The sequence below is a fragment of the Crinia signifera genome, chromosome 6 (assembly GCF_055691185.1).
Source record: "Crinia signifera chromosome 6, ASM5569118v1, whole genome shotgun sequence".
In the NCBI taxonomy this organism is placed as follows: Eukaryota; Metazoa; Chordata; class Amphibia; order Anura; family Myobatrachidae; genus Crinia; species Crinia signifera.
Genome location: NC_139222.1, coordinates 218,285,122 through 218,303,764, shown reverse-complemented (window position 1 = coordinate 218,303,764; position 18,643 = coordinate 218,285,122). Strand labels below are relative to the sequence as shown.

General features: G+C 45.9%; 12 non-coding genes across 12 annotated transcripts; all 12 read right to left on the bottom strand.

Annotated features, from left to right (window-relative positions):
* Positions 1 to 751: 751 nt before the first annotated feature.
* On the bottom strand, positions 752 to 942 carry LOC146012460 (U2 spliceosomal RNA). Its single transcript, XR_014445623.1, has one exon. It is a non-coding gene; the product is annotated as a U2 spliceosomal RNA (small nuclear RNA).
* A 1,374-nt stretch (positions 943 to 2,316) lies between these two features.
* Positions 2,317 to 2,507, bottom strand: LOC146012459 (U2 spliceosomal RNA). Its single transcript, XR_014445622.1, has one exon. It is a non-coding gene; the product is annotated as a U2 spliceosomal RNA (small nuclear RNA).
* A 1,374-nt stretch (positions 2,508 to 3,881) lies between these two features.
* On the bottom strand, positions 3,882 to 4,072 carry LOC146012458 (U2 spliceosomal RNA). The gene has a single exon (XR_014445621.1). It is a non-coding gene; the product is annotated as a U2 spliceosomal RNA (small nuclear RNA).
* A 1,374-nt stretch (positions 4,073 to 5,446) lies between these two features.
* On the bottom strand, positions 5,447 to 5,637 carry LOC146012455 (U2 spliceosomal RNA). Its single transcript, XR_014445619.1, has one exon. It is a non-coding gene; the product is annotated as a U2 spliceosomal RNA (small nuclear RNA).
* A 1,374-nt stretch (positions 5,638 to 7,011) lies between these two features.
* Positions 7,012 to 7,202, bottom strand: LOC146012454 (U2 spliceosomal RNA). The gene has a single exon (XR_014445618.1). It is a non-coding gene; the product is annotated as a U2 spliceosomal RNA (small nuclear RNA).
* A 1,374-nt stretch (positions 7,203 to 8,576) lies between these two features.
* On the bottom strand, positions 8,577 to 8,767 carry LOC146012453 (U2 spliceosomal RNA). The gene has a single exon (XR_014445617.1). It is a non-coding gene; the product is annotated as a U2 spliceosomal RNA (small nuclear RNA).
* Positions 8,768 to 10,141: 1,374 nt separating this feature from the next.
* Positions 10,142 to 10,332, bottom strand: LOC146012452 (U2 spliceosomal RNA). Its single transcript, XR_014445616.1, has one exon. It is a non-coding gene; the product is annotated as a U2 spliceosomal RNA (small nuclear RNA).
* Positions 10,333 to 11,708: 1,376 nt separating this feature from the next.
* LOC146012451 (U2 spliceosomal RNA) lies at positions 11,709 to 11,899 on the bottom strand. The gene has a single exon (XR_014445615.1). It is a non-coding gene; the product is annotated as a U2 spliceosomal RNA (small nuclear RNA).
* A 1,375-nt stretch (positions 11,900 to 13,274) lies between these two features.
* LOC146012450 (U2 spliceosomal RNA) lies at positions 13,275 to 13,465 on the bottom strand. The gene has a single exon (XR_014445614.1). It is a non-coding gene; the product is annotated as a U2 spliceosomal RNA (small nuclear RNA).
* Positions 13,466 to 14,840: 1,375 nt separating this feature from the next.
* Positions 14,841 to 15,031, bottom strand: LOC146012449 (U2 spliceosomal RNA). The gene has a single exon (XR_014445613.1). It is a non-coding gene; the product is annotated as a U2 spliceosomal RNA (small nuclear RNA).
* Positions 15,032 to 16,405: 1,374 nt separating this feature from the next.
* Positions 16,406 to 16,596, bottom strand: LOC146012448 (U2 spliceosomal RNA). The gene has a single exon (XR_014445612.1). It is a non-coding gene; the product is annotated as a U2 spliceosomal RNA (small nuclear RNA).
* A 1,374-nt stretch (positions 16,597 to 17,970) lies between these two features.
* LOC146012447 (U2 spliceosomal RNA) lies at positions 17,971 to 18,161 on the bottom strand. The gene has a single exon (XR_014445611.1). It is a non-coding gene; the product is annotated as a U2 spliceosomal RNA (small nuclear RNA).
* Positions 18,162 to 18,643: the final 482 nt, after the last annotated feature.

Sequence of the window (18,643 nt, the reverse complement as noted above, 5' to 3'; positions counted from 1 at the left end):
CAGTCACTTGGAACAGACAGGCAGACAGGACAGTCATGTGTAGGTGAGCTGGGTGGGCCAATGTTTTCTTTTATTGGCAGTTACCACCCAAATGATGGTCCGAAGAAGGTAAGTGATACTTTTTCTAAATCCCCCTCTCAATGATCATCAATTGTTGGGCTCGGCAAAAAAAAATGGAAGAGGAAAAAAAATTCCCAAAACAAAAGAGAGGAAAGAGGAAAAAAAATTCCCAAAACAAAAGAGAGAGAAAAGAGAGCGCAAAAAGAAAAGAAAAAAAATATAAGAGATCAAGAAAGAAAAAGCAAAAAAAAAACCAAGCCATTTCAAATGGAGAGGGAGGGGGGTCCAAAAATGCCATTGCTGTGATCCAGTTGATGTTTCCGTGGAAAGATCGTAGGTAAGTCACATAGTGTTTGCCTATTTTTTGGGAGGTCGCAGCGATTGATAAGTCATTTAATTTAGGCAGGCTTCCGGTCTTTTGGCTAGGCCGCATATGCTGATATCAAGTGTAGTGTCACGTAAAAATATTTAACTGCCTCGATTCCAGAAAGTACAATTCAAGGAGTCAAGAAATAGTCACAAAATGATACACTGGAGGCAGGATTTCAAAGTATTTATGCACAAGGGTTAAACCTTGAAGCAGCAAATGCATGCATTTCTAAATACAAAGTTAGTACAAAGGTGCACAAACAATTGATACTCCAAATTAAGTGCCAGGAATGGAAATAGTCTTTTTTTGGATAACAGATTAGGAAGGTGCACCGGTCCTGGAAGTACTGCAATACCAGGTCAATGCGTGGAGTGGACAGAGCAAGCTCTTCTTCCATCTCCCTGTTCTAAAAATCCATTTAATATATGGCCCCCAGATAGGGGGCGTATCAGATATTAAACTGATAAGAACAGATACTACACTTGATCTTAGCCAAAAGGCCGAGAAGCGATAACCCGAATGGGGTCCCAGCAAAGCGCGCGAACCGGAATTCGGCCACCAACACTGGTGCAGAAGAGATCAGCACCACGGACACATCTAACACACACACATCACTTCTATGTCGTTGCAGTCTGAAAGATACCTGGCTGTACGGCAGGTGTGAATAGGACTTGAAGTGCTGGACAGGGACCGGAGGACGAGTAGCCATCCAACTGATTTTGTGATTAGGTCGTCGGCGGGCGGGCAGGGTGCCTCAGCTGGGTAGGAGGCCAAATTTGCATGTGCTCCGCCCCGTCTGTTGACGTCGCGTCAACAGACACACACCCACTAGGCAGACGACCAACAGGCAAGCAGCAGCAGCCAGCTGTCTCCTCGCTCTTTGCTGCTGCATGCCTGTGTCCCTGACGAACTGCTGCTGAGTAAATCAATCAGCTAGCTGCTGCAGAGGAGAAGGAGGAATCTTGCACAATCAGGTGCAATGACGGCTTTCCTGTTTTGAGCCCATTCAGCAGCAGTAGTAGACAGTCAGATGGACAGGCATTCATGTGGCAGGACCCTTTGTGTGACATCACAATCTGCCCTCTATGACATCACAAGCTGCTCACTCGGAATCCGGCGGAACCTGACAGCCAGACAGTCACTTGGAACAGACAGGCAGACAGGACAGTCATGTGTAGGTGAGCTGGGTGGGCCAATGTTTTCTTTTATTGGCAGTTACCACCCAAATGATGGTCCGAAGAAGGTAAGTGATACTTTTTCTAAATCCCCCTCTCAATGATCATCAATTGTTGGGCTCGGCAAAAAAAAATGGAAGAGGAAAAAAAATTCCCAAAACAAAAGAGAGGAAAGAGGAAAAAAAATTCCCAAAACAAAAGAGAGAGAAAAGAGAGCGCAAAAAGAAAAGAAAAAAAATATAAGAGATCAAGAAAGAAAAAGCAAAAAAAAAACCAAGCCATTTCAAATGGAGAGGGAGGGGGGTCCAAAAATGCCATTGCTGTGATCCAGTTGATGTTTCCGTGGAAAGATCGTAGGTAAGTCACATAGTGTTTGCCTATTTTTTGGGAGGTCGCAGCGATTGATAAGTCATTTAATTTAGGCAGGCTTCCGGTCTTTTGGCTAGGCCGCATATGCTGATATCAAGTGTAGTGTCACGTAAAAATATTTAACTGCCTCGATTCCAGAAAGTACAATTCAAGGAGTCAAGAAATAGTCACAAAATGATACACTGGAGGCAGGATTTCAAAGTATTTATGCACAAGGGTTAAACCTTGAAGCAGCAAATGCATGCATTTCTAAATACAAAGTTAGTACAAAGGTGCACAAACAATTGATACTCCAAATTAAGTGCCAGGAATGGAAATAGTCTTTTTTTGGATAACAGATTAGGAAGGTGCACCGGTCCTGGAAGTACTGCAATACCAGGTCAATGCGTGGAGTGGACAGAGCAAGCTCTTCTTCCATCTCCCTGTTCTAAAAATCCATTTAATATATGGCCCCCAGATAGGGGGCGTATCAGATATTAAACTGATAAGAACAGATACTACACTTGATCTTAGCCAAAAGGCCGAGAAGCGATAACCCGAATGGGGTCCCAGCAAAGCGCGCGAACCGGAATTCGGCCACCAACACTGGTGCAGAAGAGATCAGCACCACGGACACATCTAACACACACACATCACTTCTATGTCGTTGCAGTCTGAAAGATACCTGGCTGTACGGCAGGTGTGAATAGGACTTGAAGTGCTGGACAGGGACCGGAGGACGAGTAGCCATCCAACTGATTTTGTGATTAGGTCGTCGGCGGGCGGGCAGGGTGCCTCAGCTGGGTAGGAGGCCAAATTTGCATGTGCTCCGCCCCGTCTGTTGACGTCGCGTCAACAGACACACACCCACTAGGCAGACGACCAACAGGCAAGCAGCAGCAGCCAGCTGTCTCCTCGCTCTTTGCTGCTGCATGCCTGTGTCCCTGACGAACTGCTGCTGAGTAAATCAATCAGCTAGCTGCTGCAGAGGAGAAGGAGGAATCTTGCACAATCAGGTGCAATGACGGCTTTCCTGTTTTGAGCCCATTCAGCAGCAGTAGTAGACAGTCAGATGGACAGGCATTCATGTGGCAGGACCCTTTGTGTGACATCACAATCTGCCCTCTATGACATCACAAGCTGCTCACTCGGAATCCGGCGGAACCTGACAGCCAGACAGTCACTTGGAACAGACAGGCAGACAGGACAGTCATGTGTAGGTGAGCTGGGTGGGCCAATGTTTTCTTTTATTGGCAGTTACCACCCAAATGATGGTCCGAAGAAGGTAAGTGATACTTTTTCTAAATCCCCCTCTCAATGATCATCAATTGTTGGGCTCGGCAAAAAAAAATGGAAGAGGAAAAAAAATTCCCAAAACAAAAGAGAGGAAAGAGGAAAAAAAATTCCCAAAACAAAAGAGAGAGAAAAGAGAGCGCAAAAAGAAAAGAAAAAAAATATAAGAGATCAAGAAAGAAAAAGCAAAAAAAAAACCAAGCCATTTCAAATGGAGAGGGAGGGGGGTCCAAAAATGCCATTGCTGTGATCCAGTTGATGTTTCCGTGGAAAGATCGTAGGTAAGTCACATAGTGTTTGCCTATTTTTTGGGAGGTCGCAGCGATTGATAAGTCATTTAATTTAGGCAGGCTTCCGGTCTTTTGGCTAGGCCGCATATGCTGATATCAAGTGTAGTGTCACGTAAAAATATTTAACTGCCTCGATTCCAGAAAGTACAATTCAAGGAGTCAAGAAATAGTCACAAAATGATACACTGGAGGCAGGATTTCAAAGTATTTATGCACAAGGGTTAAACCTTGAAGCAGCAAATGCATGCATTTCTAAATACAAAGTTAGTACAAAGGTGCACAAACAATTGATACTCCAAATTAAGTGCCAGGAATGGAAATAGTCTTTTTTTGGATAACAGATTAGGAAGGTGCACCGGTCCTGGAAGTACTGCAATACCAGGTCAATGCGTGGAGTGGACAGAGCAAGCTCTTCTTCCATCTCCCTGTTCTAAAAATCCATTTAATATATGGCCCCCAGATAGGGGGCGTATCAGATATTAAACTGATAAGAACAGATACTACACTTGATCTTAGCCAAAAGGCCGAGAAGCGATAACCCGAATGGGGTCCCAGCAAAGCGCGCGAACCGGAATTCGGCCACCAACACTGGTGCAGAAGAGATCAGCACCACAGACACATCTAACACACACACATCACTTCTATGTCGTTGCAGTCTGAAAGATACCTGGCTGTACGGCAGGTGTGAATAGGACTTGAAGTGCTGGACAGGGACCGGAGGACGAGTAGCCATCCAACTGATTTTGTGATTAGGTCGTCGGCGGGCGGGCAGGGTGCCTCAGCTGGGTAGGAGGCCAAATTTGCATGTGCTCCGCCCCGTCTGTTGACGTCGCGTCAACAGACACACACCCACTAGGCAGACGACCAACAGGCAAGCAGCAGCAGCCAGCTGTCTCCTCGCTCTTTGCTGCTGCATGCCTGTGTCCCTGACGAACTGCTGCTGAGTAAATCAATCAGCTAGCTGCTGCAGAGGAGAAGGAGGAATCTTGCACAATCAGGTGCAATGACGGCTTTCCTGTTTTGAGCCCATTCAGCAGCAGTAGTAGACAGTCAGATGGACAGGCATTCATGTGGCAGGACCCTTTGTGTGACATCACAATCTGCCCTCTATGACATCACAAGCTGCTCACTCGGAATCCGGCGGAACCTGACAGCCAGACAGTCACTTGGAACAGACAGGCAGACAGGACAGTCATGTGTAGGTGAGCTGGGTGGGCCAATGTTTTCTTTTATTGGCAGTTACCACCCAAATGATGGTCCGAAGAAGGTAAGTGATACTTTTTCTAAATCCCCCTCTCAATGATCATCAATTGTTGGGCTCTGCAAAAAAAAATGGAAGAGGAAAAAAAATTCCCAAAACAAAAGAGAGGAAAGAGGAAAAAAATTTCCCAAAACAAAAGAGAGAGAAAAGAGAGCGCAAAAAGAAAAGAAAAAAAATATAAGAGATCAAGAAAGAAAAAGCAAAAAAAAAACCAAGCCATTTCAAATGGAGAGGGAGGGGGGTCCAAAAATGCCATTGCTGTGATCCAGTTGATGTTTCTGTGGAAAGATCGTAGGTAAGTCACATAGTGTTTGCCTATTTTTTGGGAGGTCGCAGCGATTGATAAGTCATTTAATTTAGGCAGGCTTCCGGTCTTTTGGCTAGGCCGCATATGCTGATATCAAGTGTAGTGTCACGTAAAAATATTTAACTGCCTCGATTCCAGAAAGTACAATTCAAGGAGTCAAGAAATAGTCACAAAATGATACACTGGAGGCAGGATTTCAAAGTATTTATGCACAAGGGTTAAACCTTGAAGCAGCAAATGCATGCATTTCTAAATACAAAGTTAGTACAAAGGTGCACAAACAATTGATACTCCAAATTAAGTGCCAGGAATGGAAATAGTCTTTTTTTGGATAACAGATTAGGAAGGTGCACCGGTCCTGGAAGTACTGCAATACCAGGTCAATGCGTGGAGTGGACAGAGCAAGCTCTTCTTCCATCTCCCTGTTCTAAAAATCCATTTAATATATGGCCCCCAGATAGGGGGCGTATCAGATATTAAACTGATAAGAACAGATACTACACTTGATCTTAGCCAAAAGGCCGAGAAGCGATAACCCGAATGGGGTCCCAGCAAAGCGCGCGAACCGGAATTCGGCCACCAACACTGGTGCAGAAGAGATCAGCACCACGGACACATCTAACACACACACATCACTTCTATGTCGTTGCAGTCTGAAAGATACCTGGCTGTACGGCAGGTGTGAATAGGACTTGAAGTGCTGGACAGGGACCGGAGGACGAGTAGCCATCCCACTGATTTTGTGATTAGGTCGTCGGCGGGCGGGCAGGGTGCCTCAGCTGGGTAGGAGGCCAAATTTGCATGTGCTCCGCCCCGTCTGTTGACGTCGCGTCAACAGACACACACCCACTAGGCAGACGACCAACAGGCAAGCAGCAGCAGCCAGCTGTCTCCTCGCTCTTTGCTGCTGCATGCCTGTGTCCCTGACGAACTGCTGCTGAGTAAATCAATCAGCTAGCTGCTGCAGAGGAGAAGGAGGAATCTTGCACAATCAGGTGCAATGACGGCTTTCCTGTTTTGAGCCCATTCAGCAGCAGTAGTAGACAGTCAGATGGACAGGCATTCATGTGGCAGGACCCTTTGTGTGACATCACAATCTGCCCTCTATGACATCACAAGCTGCTCACTCGGAATCCGGCGGAACCTGACAGCCAGACAGTCACTTGGAACAGACAGGCAGACAGGACAGTCATGTGTAGGTGAGCTGGGTGGGCCAATGTTTTCTTTTATTGGCAGTTACCACCCAAATGATGGTCCGAAGAAGGTAAGTGATACTTTTTCTAAATCCCCCTCTCAATGATCATCAATTGTTGGGCTCGGCAAAAAAAAATGGAAGAGGAAAAAAAATTCCCAAAACAAAAGAGAGGAAAGAGGAAAAAAATTTCCCAAAACAAAAGAGAGAGAAAAGAGAGCGCAAAAAGAAAAGAAAAAAAATATAAGAGATCAAGAAAGAAAAAGCAAAAAAAAAACCAAGCCATTTCAAATGGAGAGGGAGGGGGGTCCAAAAATGCCATTGCTGTGATCCAGTTGATGTTTCCATGGAAAGATCGTAGGTAAGTCACATAGTGTTTGCCTATTTTTTGGGAGGTCGCAGCGATTGATAAGTCATTTAATTTAGGCAGGCTTCCGGTCTTTTGGCTAGGCCGCATATGCTGATATCAAGTGTAGTGTCACGTAAAAATATTTAACTGCCTCGATTCCAGAAAGTACAATTCAAGGAGTCAAGAAATAGTCACAAAATGATACACTGGAGGCAGGATTTCAAAGTATTTATGCACAAGGGTTAAACCTTGAAGCAGCAAATGCATGCATTTCTAAATACAAAGTTAGTACAAAGGTGCACAAACAATTGATACTCCAAATTAAGTGCCAGGAATGGAAATAGTCTTTTTTTGGATAACAGATTAGGAAGGTGCACCGGTCCTGGAAGTACTGCAATACCAGGTCAATGCGTGGAGTGGACAGAGCAAGCTCTTCTTCCATCTCCCTGTTCTAAAAATCCATTTAATATATGGCCCCCAGATAGGGGGCGTATCAGATATTAAACTGATAAGAACAGATACTACACTTGATCTTAGCCAAAAGGCCGAGAAGCGATAACCCGAATGGGGTCCCAGCAAAGCGCGCGAACCGGAATTCGGCCACCAACACTGGTGCAGAAGAGATCAGCACCACGGACACATCTAACACACACACATCACTTCTATGTCGTTGCAGTCTGAAAGATACCTGGCTGTACGGCAGGTGTGAATAGGACTTGAAGTGCTGGACAGGGACCGGAGGACGAGTAGCCATCCAACTGATTTTGTGATTAGGTCGTCGGCGGGCGGGCAGGGTGCCTCAGCTGGGTAGGAGGCCAAATTTGCATGTGCTCCGCCCCGTCTGTTGACGTCGCGTCAACAGACACACACCCACTAGGCAGACGACCAACAGGCAAGCAGCAGCAGCCAGCTGTCTCCTCGCTCTTTGCTGCTGCATGCCTGTGTCCCTGACGAACTGCTGCTGAGTAAATCAATCAGCTAGCTGCTGCAGAGGAGAAGGAGGAATCTTGCACAATCAGGTGCAATGACGGCTTTCCTGTTTTGAGCCCATTCAGCAGCAGTAGTAGACAGTCAGATGGACAGGCATTCATGTGGCAGGACCCTTTGTGTGACATCACAATCTGCCCTCTATGACATCACAAGCTGCTCACTCGGAATCCGGCGGAACCTGACAGCCAGACAGTCACTTGGAACAGACAGGCAGACAGGACAGTCATGTGTAGGTGAGCTGGGTGGGCCAATGTTTTCTTTTATTGGCAGTTACCACCCAAATGATGGTCCGAAGAAGGTAAGTGATACTTTTTCTAAATCCCCCTCTCAATGATCATCAATTGTTGGGCTCGGCAAAAAAAAATGGAAGAGGAAAAAAAATTCCCAAAACAAAAGAGAGGAAAGAGGAAAAAAAATTCCCAAAACAAAAGAGAGAGAAAAGAGAGCGCAAAAAGAAAAGAAAAAAAATATAAGAGATCAAGAAAGAAAAAGCAAAAAAAAAACCAAGCCATTTCAAATGGAGAGGGAGGGGGGTCCAAAAATGCCATTGCTGTGATCCAGTTGATGTTTCCGTGGAAAGATCGTAGGTAAGTCACATAGTGTTTGCCTATTTTTTGGGAGGTCGCAGCGATTGATAAGTCATTTAATTTAGGCAGGCTTCCGGTCTTTTGGCTAGGCCGCATATGCTGATATCAAGTGTAGTGTCACGTAAAAATATTTAACTGCCTCGATTCCAGAAAGTACAATTCAAGGAGTCAAGAAATAGTCACAAAATGATACACTGGAGGCAGGATTTCAAAGTATTTATGCACAAGGGTTAAACCTTGAAGCAGCAAATGCATGCATTTCTAAATACAAAGTTAGTACAAAGGTGCACAAACAATTGATACTCCAAATTAAGTGCCAGGAATGGAAATAGTCTATTTTTGGATAACAGATTAGGAAGGTGCACCGGTCCTGGAAGTACTGCAATACCAGGTCAATGCGTGGAGTGGACAGAGCAAGCTCTTCTTCCATCTCCCTGTTCTAAAAATCCATTTAATATATGGCCCCCAGATAGGGGGCGTATCAGATATTAAACTGATAAGAACAGATACTACACTTGATCTTAGCCAAAAGGCCGAGAAGCGATAACCCGAATGGGGTCCCAGCAAAGCGCGCGAACCGGAATTCGGCCACCAACACTGGTGCAGAAGAGATCAGCACCACAGACACATCTAACACACACACATCACTTCTATGTCGTTGCAGTCTGAAAGATACCTGGCTGTACGGCAGGTGTGAATAGGACTTGAAGTGCTGGACAGGGACCGGAGGACGAGTAGCCATCCAACTGATTTTGTGATTAGGTCGTCGGCGGGCGGGCAGGGTGCCTCAGCTGGGTAGGAGGCCAAATTTGCATGTGCTCCGCCCCGTCTGTTGACGTCGCGTCAACAGACACACACCCACTAGGCAGACGACCAACAGGCAAGCAGCAGCAGCCAGCTGTCTCCTCGCTCTTTGCTGCTGCATGCCTGTGTCCCTGACGAACTGCTGCTGAGTAAATCAATCAGCTAGCTGCTGCAGAGGAGAAGGAGGAATCTTGCACAATCAGGTGCAATGACGGCTTTCCTGTTTTGAGCCCATTCAGCAGCAGTAGTAGACAGTCAGATGGACAGGCATTCATGTGGCAGGACCCTTTGTGTGACATCACAATCTGCCCTCTATGACATCACAAGCTGCTCACTCGGAATCCGGCGGAACCTGACAGCCAGACAGTCACTTGGAACAGACAGGCAGACAGGACAGTCATGTGTAGGTGAGCTGGGTGGGCCAATGTTTTCTTTTATTGGCAGTTACCACCCAAATGATGGTCCGAAGAAGGTAAGTGATACTTTTTCTAAATCCCCCTCTCAATGATCATCAATTGTTGGGCTCTGCAAAAAAAAATGGAAGAGGAAAAAAAATTCCCAAAACAAAAGAGAGGAAAGAGGAAAAAAATTTCCCAAAACAAAAGAGAGAGAAAAGAGAGCGCAAAAAGAAAAGAAAAAAAATATAAGAGATCAAGAAAGAAAAAGCAAAAAAAAAACCAAGCCATTTCAAATGGAGAGGGAGGGGGGTCCAAAAATGCCATTGCTGTGATCCAGTTGATGTTTCTGTGGAAAGATCGTAGGTAAGTCACATAGTGTTTGCCTATTTTTTGGGAGGTCGCAGCGATTGATAAGTCATTTAATTTAGGCAGGCTTCCGGTCTTTTGGCTAGGCCGCATATGCTGATATCAAGTGTAGTGTCACGTAAAAATATTTAACTGCCTCGATTCCAGAAAGTACAATTCAAGGAGTCAAGAAATAGTCACAAAATGATACACTGGAGGCAGGATTTCAAAGTATTTATGCACAAGGGTTAAACCTTGAAGCAGCAAATGCATGCATTTCTAAATACAAAGTTAGTACAAAGGTGCACAAACAATTGATACTCCAAATTAAGTGCCAGGAATGGAAATAGTCTTTTTTTGGATAACAGATTAGGAAGGTGCACCGGTCCTGGAAGTACTGCAATACCAGGTCAATGCGTGGAGTGGACAGAGCAAGCTCTTCTTCCATCTCCCTGTTCTAAAAATCCATTTAATATATGGCCCCCAGATAGGGGGCGTATCAGATATTAAACTGATAAGAACAGATACTACACTTGATCTTAGCCAAAAGGCCGAGAAGCGATAACCCGAATGGGGTCCCAGCAAAGCGCGCGAACCGGAATTCGGCCACCAACACTGGTGCAGAAGAGATCAGCACCACGGACACATCTAACACACACACACATCACTTCTATGTCGTTGCAGTCTGAAAGATACCTGGCTGTACGGCAGGTGTGAATAGGACTTGAAGTGCTGGACAGGGACCGGAGGACGAGTAGCCATCCAACTGATTTTGTGATTAGGTCGTCGGCGGGCGGGCAGGGTGCCTCAGCTGGGTAGGAGGCCAAATTTGCATGTGCTCCGCCCCGTCTGTTGACGTCGCGTCAACAGACACACACCCACTAGGCAGACGACCAACAGGCAAGCAGCAGCAGCCAGCTGTCTCCTCGCTCTTTGCTGCTGCATGCCTGTGTCCCTGACGAACTGCTGCTGAGTAAATCAATCAGCTAGCTGCTGCAGAGGAGAAGGAGGAATCTTGCACAATCAGGTGCAATGACGGCTTTCCTGTTTTGAGCCCATTCAGCAGCAGTAGTAGACAGTCAGATGGACAGGCATTCATGTGGCAGGACCCTTTGTGTGACATCACAATCTGCCCTCTATGACATCACAAGCTGCTCACTCGGAATCCGGCGGAACCTGACAGCCAGACAGTCACTTGGAACAGACAGGCAGACAGGACAGTCATGTGTAGGTGAGCTGGGTGGGCCAATGTTTTCTTTTATTGGCAGTTACCACCCAAATGATGGTCCGAAGAAGGTAAGTGATACTTTTTCTAAATCCCCCTCTCAATGATCATCAATTGTTGGGCTCGGCAAAAAAAAATGGAAGAGGAAAAAAAATTCCCAAAACAAAAGAGAGGAAAGAGGAAAAAAATTTCCCAAAACAAAAGAGAGAGAAAAGAGAGCGCAAAAAGAAAAGAAAAAAAATATAAGAGATCAAGAAAGAAAAAGCAAAAAAAAAACCAAGCCATTTCAAATGGAGAGGGAGGGGGGTCCAAAAATGCCATTGCTGTGATCCAGTTGATGTTTCCGTGGAAAGATCGTAGGTAAGTCACATAGTGTTTGCCTATTTTTTGGGAGGTCGCAGCGATTGATAAGTCATTTAATTTAGGCAGGCTTCCGGTCTTTTGGCTAGGCCGCATATGCTGATATCAAGTGTAGTGTCACGTAAAAATATTTAACTGCCTCGATTCCAGAAAGTACAATTCAAGGAGTCAAGAAATAGTCACAAAATGATACACTGGAGGCAGGATTTCAAAGTATTTATGCACAAGGGTTAAACCTTGAAGCAGCAAATGCATGCATTTCTAAATACAAAGTTAGTACAAAGGTGCACAAACAATTGATACTCCAAATTAAGTGCCAGGAATGGAAATAGTCTTTTTTTGGATAACAGATTAGGAAGGTGCACCGGTCCTGGAAGTACTGCAATACCAGGTCAATGCGTGGAGTGGACAGAGCAAGCTCTTCTTCCATCTCCCTGTTCTAAAAATCCATTTAATATATGGCCCCCAGATAGGGGGCGTATCAGATATTAAACTGATAAGAACAGATACTACACTTGATCTTAGCCAAAAGGCCGAGAAGCGATAACCCGAATGGGGTCCCAGCAAAGCGCGCGAACCGGAATTCGGCCACCAACACTGGTGCAGAAGAGATCAGCACCACGGACACATCTAACACACACACATCACTTCTATGTCGTTGCAGTCTGAAAGATACCTGGCTGTACGGCAGGTGTGAATAGGACTTGAAGTGCTGGACAGGGACCGGAGGACGAGTAGCCATCCAACTGATTTTGTGATTAGGTCGTCGGCGGGCGGGCAGGGTGCCTCAGCTGGGTAGGAGGCCAAATTTGCATGTGCTCCGCCCCGTCTGTTGACGTCGCGTCAACAGACACACACCCACTAGGCAGACGACCAACAGGCAAGCAGCAGCAGCCAGCTGTCTCCTCGCTCTTTGCTGCTGCATGCCTGTGTCCCTGACGAACTGCTGCTGAGTAAATCAATCAGCTAGCTGCTGCAGAGGAGAAGGAGGAATCTTGCACAATCAGGTGCAATGACGGCTTTCCTGTTTTGAGCCCATTCAGCAGCAGTAGTAGACAGTCAGATGGACAGGCATTCATGTGGCAGGACCCTTTGTGTGACATCACAATCTGCCCTCTATGACATCACAAGCTGCTCACTCGGAATCCGGCGGAACCTGACAGCCAGACAGTCACTTGGAACAGACAGGCAGACAGGACAGTCATGTGTAGGTGAGCTGGGTGGGCCAATGTTTTCTTTTATTGGCAGTTACCACCCAAATGATGGTCCGAAGAAGGTAAGTGATACTTTTTCTAAATCCCCCTCTCAATGATCATCAATTGTTGGGCTCGGCAAAAAAAAATGGAAGAGGAAAAAAAATTCCCAAAACAAAAGAGAGGAAAGAGGAAAAAAATTTCCCAAAACAAAAGAGAGAGAAAAGAGAGCGCAAAAAGAAAAGAAAAAAAATATAAGAGATCAAGAAAGAAAAAGCAAAAAAAAAAACCAAGCCATTTCAAATGGAGAGGGAGGGGGGTCCAAAAATGCCATTGCTGTGATCCAGTTGATGTTTCCGTGGAAAGATCGTAGGTAAGTCACATAGTGTTTGCCTATTTTTTGGGAGGTCGCAGCGATTGATAAGTCATTTAATTTAGGCAGGCTTCCGGTCTTTTGGCTAGGCCGCATATGCTGATATCAAGTGTAGTGTCACGTAAAAATATTTAACTGCCTCGATTCCAGAAAGTACAATTCAAGGAGTCAAGAAATAGTCACAAAATGATACACTGGAGGCAGGATTTCAAAGTATTTATGCACAAGGGTTAAACCTTGAAGCAGCAAATGCATGCATTTCTAAATACAAAGTTAGTACAAAGGTGCACAAACAATTGATACTCCAAATTAAGTGCCAGGAATGGAAATAGTCTTTTTTTGGATAACAGATTAGGAAGGTGCACCGGTCCTGGAAGTACTGCAATACCAGGTCAATGCGTGGAGTGGACAGAGCAAGCTCTTCTTCCATCTCCCTGTTCTAAAAATCCATTTAATATATGGCCCCCAGATAGGGGGCGTATCAGATATTAAACTGATAAGAACAGATACTACACTTGATCTTAGCCAAAAGGCCGAGAAGCGATAACCCGAATGGGGTCCCAGCAAAGCGCGCGAACCGGAATTCGGCCACCAACACTGGTGCAGAAGAGATCAGCACCACGGACACATCTAACACACACACATCACTTCTATGTCGTTGCAGTCTGAAAGATACCTGGCTGTACGGCAGGTGTGAATAGGACTTGAAGTGCTGGACAGGGACCGGAGGACGAGTAGCCATCCAACTGATTTTGTGATTAGGTCGTCGGCGGGCGGGCAGGGTGCCTCAGCTGGGTAGGAGGCCAAATTTGCATGTGCTCCGCCCCGTCTGTTGACGTCGCGTCAACAGACACACACCCACTAGGCAGACGACCAACAGGCAAGCAGCAGCAGCCAGCTGTCTCCTCGCTCTTTGCTGCTGCATGCCTGTGTCCCTGACGAACTGCTGCTGAGTAAATCAATCAGCTAGCTGCTGCAGAGGAGAAGGAGGAATCTTGCACAATCAGGTGCAATGACGGCTTTCCTGTTTTGAGCCCATTCAGCAGCAGTAGTAGACAGTCAGATGGACAGGCATTCATGTGGCAGGACCCTTTGTGTGACATCACAATCTGCCCTCTATGACATCACAAGCTGCTCACTCGGAATCCGGCGGAACCTGACAGCCAGACAGTCACTTGGAACAGACAGGCAGACAGGACAGTCATGTGTAGGTGAGCTGGGTGGGCCAATGTTTTCTTTTATTGGCAGTTACCACCCAAATGATGGTCCGAAGAAGGTAAGTGATACTTTTTCTAAATCCCCCTCTCAATGATCATCAATTGTTGGGCTCGGCAAAAAAAAATGGAAGAGGAAAAAAAATTCCCAAAACAAAAGAGAGGAAAGAGGAAAAAAATTTCCCAAAACAAAAGAGAGAGAAAAGAGAGCGCAAAAAGAAAAGAAAAAAAATATAAGAGATCAAGAAAGAAAAAGCAAAAAAAAAAACCAAGCCATTTCAAATGGAGAGGGAGGGGGGTCCAAAAATGCCATTGCTGTGATCCAGTTGATGTTTCCGTGGAAAGATCGTAGGTAAGTCACATAGTGTTTGCCTATTTTTTGGGAGGTCGCAGCGATTGATAAGTCATTTAATTTAGGCAGGCTTCCGGTCTTTTGGCTAGGCCGCATATGCTGATATCAAGTGTAGTGTCACGTAAAAATATTTAACTGCCTCGATTCCAGAAAGTACAATTCAAGGAGTCAAGAAATAGTCACAAAATGATACACTGGAGGCAGGATTTCAAAGTATTTATGCACAAGGGTTAAACCTTGAAGCAGCAAATGCATGCATTTCTAAATACAAAGTTAGTACAAAGGTGCACAAACAATTGATACTCCAAATTAAGTGCCAGGAATGGAAATAGTCTTTTTTTGGATAACAGATTAGGAAGGTGCACCGGTCCTGGAAGTACTGCAATACCAGGTCAATGCGTGGAGTGGACAGAGCAAGCTCTTCTTCCATCTCCCTGTTCTAAAAATCCATTTAATATATGGCCCCCAGATAGGGGGCGTATCAGATATTAAACTGATAAGAACAGATACTACACTTGATCTTAGCCAAAAGGCCGAGAAGCGATAACCCGAATGGGGTCCCAGCAAAGCGCGCGAACCGGAATTCGGCCACCAACACTGGTGCAGAAGAGATCAGCACCACGGACACATCTAACACACACACATCACTTCTATGTCGTTGCAGTCTGAAAGATACCTGGCTGTACGGCAGGTGTGAATAGGACTTGAAGTGCTGGACAGGGACCGGAGGACGAGTAGCCATCCAACTGATTTTGTGATTAGGTCGTCGGCGGGCGGGCAGGGTGCCTCAGCTGGGTAGGAGGCCAAATTTGCATGTGCTCCGCCCCGTCTGTTGACGTCGCGTCAACAGACACACACCCACTAGGCAGACGACCAACAGGCAAGCAGCAGCAGCCAGCTGTCTCCTCGCTCTTTGCTGCTGCATGCCTGTGTCCCTGACGAACTGCTGCTGAGTAAATCAATCAGCTAGCTGCTGCAGAGGAGAAGGAGGAATCTTGCACAATCAGGTGCAATGACGGCTTTCCTGTTTTGAGCCCATTCAGCAGCAGTAGTAGACAGTCAGATGGACAGGCATTCATGTGGCAGGACCCTTTGTGTGACATCACAATCTGCCCTCTATGACATCACAAGCTGCTCACTCGGAATCCGGCGGAACCTGACAGCCAGACAGTCACTTGGAACAGACAGGCAGACAGGACAGTCATGTGTAGGTGAGCTGGGTGGGCCAATGTTTTCTTTTATTGGCAGTTACCACCCAAATGATGGTCCAAAGAAGGTAAGTGATACTTTTTCTAAATCCCCCTCTCAATGATCATCAATTGTTGGGCTCGGCAAAAAAAAATGGAAGAGGAAAAAAAATTCCCAAAACAAAAGAGAGGAAAGAGGAAAAAAATTTCCCAAAACAAAAGAGAGAGAAAAGAGAGCGCAAAAAGAAAAGAAAAAAAATATAAGAGATCAAGAAAGAAAAAGCAAAAAAAAAAACAAGCCATTTCAAATGGAGAGGGAGGGGGGTCCAAAAATGCCATTGCTGTGATCCAGTTGATGTTTCCGTGGAAAGATCGTAGGTAAGTCACATAGTGTTTGCCTATTTTTTGGGAGGTCGCAGCGATTGATAAGTCATTTAATTTAGGCAGGCTTCCGGTCTTTTGGCTAGGCCGCATATGCTGATATCAAGTGTAGTGTCACGTAAAAATATTTAACTGCCTCGATTCCAGAAAGTACAATTCAAGGAGTCAAGAAATAGTCACAAAATGATACACTGGAGGCAGGATTTCAAAGTATTTATGCACAAGGGTTAAACCTTGAAGCAGCAAATGCATGCATTTCTAAATACAAAGTTAGTACAAAGGTGCACAAACAATTGATACTCCAAATTAAGTGCCAGGAATGGAAATAGTCTTTTTTTGGATAACAGATTAGGAAGGTGCACCGGTCCTGGAAGTACTGCAATACCAGGTCAATGCGTGGAGTGGACAGAGCAAGCTCTTCTTCCATCTCCCTGTTCTAAAAATCCATTTAATATATGGCCCCCAGATAGGGGGCGTATCAGATATTAAACTGATAAGAACAGATACTACACTTGATCTTAGCCAAAAGGCCGAGAAGCGATAACCCGAATGGGGTCCCAGCAAAGCGCGCGAACCGGAATTCGGCCACCAACACTGGTGCAGAAGAGATCAGCACCACGGACACATCTAACACACACACATCACTTCTATGTCGTTGCAGTCTGAAAGATACCTGGCTGTACGGCAGGTGTGAATAGGACTTGAAGTGCTGGACAGGGACCGGAGGACGAGTAGCCATCCAACTGATTTTGTGATTAGGTCGTCGGCGGGCGGGCAGGGTGCCTCAGCTGGGTAGGAGGCCAAATTTGCATGTGCTCCGCCCCGTCTGTTGACGTCGCGTCAACAGACACACACCCACTAGGCAGACGACCAACAGGCAAGCAGCAGCAGCCAGCTGTCTCCTCGCTCTTTGCTGCTGCATGCCTGTGTCCCTGACGAACTGCTGCTGAGTAAATCAATCAGCTAGCTGCTGCAGAGGAGAAGGAGGAATCTTGCACAATCAGGTGCAATGACGGCTTTCCTGTTTTGAGCCCATTCAGCAGCAGTAGTAGACAGTCAGATGGACAGGCATTCATGTGGCAGGACCCTTTGTGTGACATCACAATCTGCCCTCTATGACATCACAAGCTGCTCACTCGGAATCCGGCGGAACCTGACAGCCAGACAGTCACTTGGAACAGACAGGCAGACAGGACAGTCATGTGTAGGTGAGCTGGGTGGGCCAATGTTTTCTTTTATTGGCAGTTACCACCCAAATGATGGTCCGAAGAAGGTAAGTGATACTTTTTCTAAATCCCCCTCTCAATGATCATCAATTGTTGGGCTCGGCAAAAAAAAATGGAAGAGGAAAAAAAATTCCCAAAACAAAAGAGAGGAAAGAGGAAAAAAATTTCCCAAAACAAAAGAGAGAGAAAAGAGAGCGCAAAAAGAAAAGAAAAAAAATATAAGAGATCAAGAAAGAAAAAGCAAAAAAAAAACCAAGCCATTTCAAATGGAGAGGGAGGGGGGTCCAAAAATGCCATTGCTGTGATCCAGTTGATGTTTCCGTGGAAAGATCGTAGGTAAGTCACATAGTGTTTGCCTATTTTTTGGGAGGTCGCAGCGATTGATAAGTCATTTAATTTAGGCAGGCTTCCGGTCTTTTGGCTAGGCCGCATATGCTGATATCAAGTGTAGTGTCACGTAAAAATATTTAACTGCCTCGATTCCAGAAAGTACAATTCAAGGAGTCAAGAAATAGTCACAAAATGATACACTGGAGGCAGGATTTCAAAGTATTTATGCACAAGGGTTAAACCTTGAAGCAGCAAATGCATGCATTTCTAAATACAAAGTTAGTACAAAGGTGCACAAACAATTGATACTCCAAATTAAGTGCCAGGAATGGAAATAGTCTTTTTTTGGATAACAGATTAGGAAGGTGCACCGGTCCTGGAAGTACTGCAATACCAGGTCAATGCGTGGAGTGGACAGAGCAAGCTCTTCTTCCATCTCCCTGTTCTAAAAATCCATTTAATATATGGCCCCCAGATAGGGGGCGTATCAGATATTAAACTGATAAGAACAGATACTACACTTGATCTTAGCCAAAAGGCCGAGAAGCGATAACCCGAATGGGGTCCCAGCAAAGCGCGCGAACCGGAATTCGGCCACCAACACTGGTGCAGAAGAGATCAGCACCACGGACACATCTAACACACACACATCACTTCTATGTCGTTGCAGTCTGAAAGATACCTGGCTGTACGGCAGGTGTGAATAGGACTTGAAGTGCTGGACAGGGACCGGAGGACGAGTAGCCATCCAACTGATTTTGTGATTAGGTCGTCGGCGGGCGGGCAGGGTGCCTCAGCTGGGTAGGAGGCCAAATTTGCATGTGCTCCGCCCCGTCTGTTGACGTCGCGTCAACAGACACACACCCACTAGGCAGACGACCAACAGGCAAGCAGCAGCAGCCAGCTGTCTCCTCGCTCTTTGCTGCTGCATGCCTGTGTCCCTGACGAACTGCTGCTGAGTAAATCAATCAGCTAGCTGCTGCAGAGGAGAAGGAGGAATCTTGCACAATCAGGTGCAATGACGGCTTTCCTG